Source organism: Oreochromis niloticus, unplaced genomic scaffold (assembly GCF_001858045.2).
Source record: "Oreochromis niloticus isolate F11D_XX unplaced genomic scaffold, O_niloticus_UMD_NMBU tig00000040_pilon, whole genome shotgun sequence".
NCBI lineage: Eukaryota > Metazoa > Chordata > Actinopteri > Cichliformes > Cichlidae > Oreochromis > Oreochromis niloticus.
The window spans coordinates 65,274-69,997 of record NW_020327039.1 but is presented as its reverse complement, the minus strand read 5'-3'; the positions used below and the strand labels follow the sequence as shown (position 1 = coordinate 69,997).

The 4,724-nt window shown below is 37.7% G+C and overlaps 1 long non-coding RNA gene across 1 annotated transcript; it reads left to right on the top strand.

The window, feature by feature from the left end:
- Positions 1–2,652: 2,652 nt before the first annotated feature.
- LOC109200561 (uncharacterized) lies at positions 2,653–4,147 on the top strand. Its single transcript, XR_002060720.2, has 3 exons — positions 2,653–2,705; positions 3,649–3,745; positions 3,937–4,147. It is a non-coding gene; the product is annotated as an uncharacterized LOC109200561 (long non-coding RNA).
- The last annotated feature ends 577 nt before the right edge of the window (positions 4,148–4,724 follow it).

The window sequence follows — 4,724 nt, the reverse complement described above, 5'->3', positions numbered from 1 at the left end:
GTTTCACCTTAGTCATGTGTCATATATCATGTAGTACACATGGGGTAGCAAGAAGCAAGTAACACCTCACGACCAGCTCCCGATCAGCAATCATATGGTTGCGGCCAGAATTTCAAACCTGTTAGAAATTCTGGTCGCCCCGATTTAACACAACCTGTCACACTGCGCACGCACAAACACAGAAATGGAAATGAAAAAGACGAAGTAGCATGGCAGTGCAGTGTGTGATCTGGACACAAGCGATGGAGGCCCAACTTGTAGAACGTTGGGAAGCTCATCCGAGCCTTTTCGATGTGGCCTCACAAAATTATCACGACCGCAACAACCGTGAAAAGAGTTGGATGGACGTTGCTGCTCAATTGCAGCTGCTGGTCAATGTTTTTCATTAGCAAGTTTGCAAAGTTGATGGTGGTGGTGTGCGTGTGTGTGTGTGTGTGTGTGTGTGTGTGTGTGTGTGCGTGTGTGTGAAAGATAGAGAGGGAGTGGACCATCAGTGGACCATCAGTGGACCATCAGTGTGAGCACTCAGGTCGTATCAGAGCATTGGGCCGCATATTGTGAGACCATGGATCGTGACCTACGAACTTCTAACCCCTTCGATTCAATCGTACAGGGTTGAGCAGGAGCTGAATAAAGCGACTGAAAAAAATCGCACAGTGTACGCACAGCTTAAGGGGGACACTTTGGGTCTTCTTGCAGACCGTGGCCAAATGGTAACACATCCAAATAACTTGTTTCCTCTAGTGAACTGTATCCCCCTATTTTAGTTGAGATAGCTCATGTCAAACATTTAAGAGTTTAGACTGTTTACTGTGAGTTTTCCTACAATTAACACAAACACAAATATCATCTGGCTTTTAGTACAGCAATATATCGTATCGTCTCCTCTGTATTGTGATGCATATTGTATCGCCAGATTCTTGCCAAACACACCCCTAGCATTTACACTGCAGTCTGCCTTTGGTAACTTTTTTGAGCAACTGTGGCATTCATCAGTATAACTGACAAACAAAACAAAACAACGACTACACTAAACACTAACTGCACACTAACTATAGACTCCAAACACGCTAAATGTCACAAAACTCCTAAATGTGTCCGTCTCTTCCTAAACAACCAAATGCCACATGTTGCCATATAATTTTTGATTGTTTGACAAAGTATGCTTTAACACCAATAGGGAAGGGAGGGGGTGTTTTGTTTTTGGTGGTGTTTTTGTTCGCAAGAGGAGAGTTTTTGCTTGCACTGTCCTTAGAAAATGCAGTTTTTACAGTTTCTTCCCGCTGTAAACAACACTGTTTAATTCAGAAAAAAACATTGCGTGCATTTTTTGTATGGAATGCCAGGACTGCCAAAATGAATTAATTAAATACACCGTTAAATAATTAATAAATGTGTCAATAATGAATTAAATGTGTCATTAATTAACTAACATTAATTAAATACATATTTATGACAAATTCAATTAATTAATTAATTATTCATTTGGCCCTGGGGGTCAGGACTGCCAGAACCGACAGACAGACCCTGAGTGAATTAAGTCCAGTGTTTAACCACTGAGAGCTAAAACTCAGGATTTAAAGCTGTGTGCCAGTGACTGGATGTCAGCCGCTGATAAAGTGCTCTGTAGTTTTCTAGGTGTCCATCGCTCTCCGTTTAAATCCCGTTTGTCGTCTTTATCCCAGGTCAGTCACTGTGATGGAAACACAGGCTACAGCAGTCCTGAGCTCCAGAAAAAAAAAACTACATTTACTTAACTTGTGCAGAATAATGCGCCGACATTGCGTTATATCGAGCTGCAGCTGCCCACGTTAAACTGTGACTATCACCAGGTAACGTGGGCAAGTTTTCCCGAATAAGGAGCAGGTGTTAAACAGCTGACAGGTGAGCAGGATGTGTGCAGGTAAACTGAGGGTCTGTCGAGCTGATCGCTGGTGTTGTGAGGAAAATGTCGGCTCATTATTTATGTTACAGAAACACAGAGACACAAGATCAGGCGGAAAGAGACGACCGTTCGGTGAAAATGAGAATCTGCAGATGCAACATGTGGAACACACAAATCTAAACGGTTAACGTAAAAAACATTTAAGCTGGAACACCGGAGCTGTGAGCTCGGTACACTCTGTCAGCTCACTGTTAGCTGAGCTAGCGACATCTCCGAAAACATCGGAGCACTTTTGCAAACATGTTCTATTTTGACCAGCTGACCAGACGTGAACTTTACGCCACTACATTCACACACAAAATAAATAAAAAATGGGTAGCACACATTTCCTGTAAAATTAAAGTAACATAATTACAAGGAACATTTTTATTAATCAACTTCATGTAATATTTATTATGTGTGGTGCATTAATTAAAATTTCATGACCTTTTGCTATTAAGTATTAAACCAAACATGTGTAAAACTGTGCACAGACAGTGACTCATGTCTTTACATATTTGGCCGTGCAGACAAACTGCTTGTAAGTTATTTTTTTGCAGTCATGTTTGTGTAGCGCTTCATGTTGATGTATATGTGCCATATATGGGCTCAAAGACACGAAGTTGACAGGAAATGTGGTTGCTAAGCTGCTGCTATGTGCGCTGAATCTATTTATAGCTAAGGTAGATGTGGAGTATAAAAAGGGCTGACATGGAAATCGTGGTTCATTTTTACCTTTGTCCCTTGGCTTCCTTTTTGAGTGATCCTCAGCTCTACACAGGTCAGTCTTTAGACTTGTTATATTTTAACTTTGATTTTACGTCTCTTTGCTTTTGCATAACCTTTTACTTGAGTGTAATAAAACTTCAGGTCACGATTAACTGCAAATCATTTTCATCCGAGTATTAAAAACAATTGTTAGATTTAAAAAGATGTTAGTTTGTCCAATTTCTCTTGAGTGCAGATGTGGTAAAATACATATTTTTATCATTTAAGTACAAATACATGTGCTTGGGTTAAAATTAGTCTAGTAAACTCTAAGAAACTGATTCAACTTCTTTACTTAAAATAACATCTCTAAAATGTACTTGTTTGAATGACTCTGAGTACATTTTAAAGCCTATTTCTACAATATATTTTGGTGCAAAGCTAAACAAACCTCATTATTAATATAATAAAAAAGAACCACAAGAAATCTAAACTTTATTTAAACTTAAATTATAATTATAATGAATATAATATGTTATCTTGTAATCTTTCGTAACACAAGTAGAGAAAAACAAAGTTTTAAAAAAGTTCTATTTGCTGTTGTTAACATTGTAAACAGGCCAACTGACCTCAACACCTAAATATTTGAAGTTTCTATTGTGAGCTCCTGTAGATGTGACAGACATGGCAGAAACAAATCAGACAGAACGATACAGTGGAAGTAAAATCTGAAGCTAGGACATTAGAGTGCTAGTCAACTGGTTCAGGTGCAGCAGGTGGGCTGATCCTCCTAATTGCTCATAAGTATTTGGCTGCTTCACTTCGTTTGTTCCAAAAACATGTCAGCTTTTAGATGCATGTTAACTGTTTACTTTCCTAACATGGCTATTTTTCATATTTTATTTGCATGTATCATGTACAGTATCTTCATCTTCATTCAAACTGATCTTACATGCAGCTGCTGTTCATTCACCCATTTAGTTTATTAACTCATAGCAATTAATCTGACATTTCAGAGAATTTCCTTCATCTTCATTGATCCCTGCGTCAGAGAGCCGACTCCCACCAAACACTGCACTGCACAACCAATCAGTCTGCTAACTGAAGAAAGAGGTAAGAGTAATACATCTTTACTAGTTGTTGTTTTGGTTCATCCAACTGGGATCATCCAGTTTGTAATATTAAATATGTATTTTAAATGTGTTTTAATGTGTAAGCATGTTCAAATGGTAAAATGTTTCAGAAATAAACAAAAAAAAAAGACTACTTTACATATCAGTGTTCTTTTTTTGTCTTCAAAATAGAAATATGAAGCTCTCCATTTTCTTGATGGTGGTGTTCTCTGTCACTGTGCTCTGTGTGGATTATGAACATGTTAAGAAGTTCAAAAACCAGCATATCATCGAACCAGACACAAAAATGTCGTCCGTTTCTTCTAGCAGATCAGCACAAGAATGGAATCACAACAGTGTTGAAAAGTTCAAAAAACAGCATATCATCAAACCAGGCACAAAAGAGTCATGTGATGAACTAATACGCGAGAGGAAGATCACAGGTGCTAATGGTAAAGATAAAAAAAAAAGAAACACCTTCATCATTAGTACTTTTGACAAGGTTAAAGATATTTGTAAAAGAAGACAACATGTTTCTGAAAATCTTTATAGAAGCTCTGAAAAGATGGATATTTTGTACTGCAAACTGCAAAATAATGAAACATACAAAGGCGTAAAGATAAAGAAGCATATTGTAATTGCATGTGAGAACATCGAAAATGTTCTTCAACCTGTCCACTTCGAGCGCTGGTTCAATTTGAGAGCTGCTCTGTACTCACTGTGATCTTTCTATCATTGTTTCATGATGTTGCTTTGGGTTTCTTAAGATTTGAAATTCTTAAGACTTTGTAAAGTTTGCATAAATAATAATGGGAATATTATTATTAAGGAAATATGGAAGAATTGTTTGTCAGTGAATGTGGAAAAATACCACAATCACAAGAGTTATTGAAACAACTTTTGACTTTCTTGTCTCACTTGCATAAGTAATCATTACATTCTGACCTTTTTTCTAACTGGCTGTTCATCCTGTTCTCTCA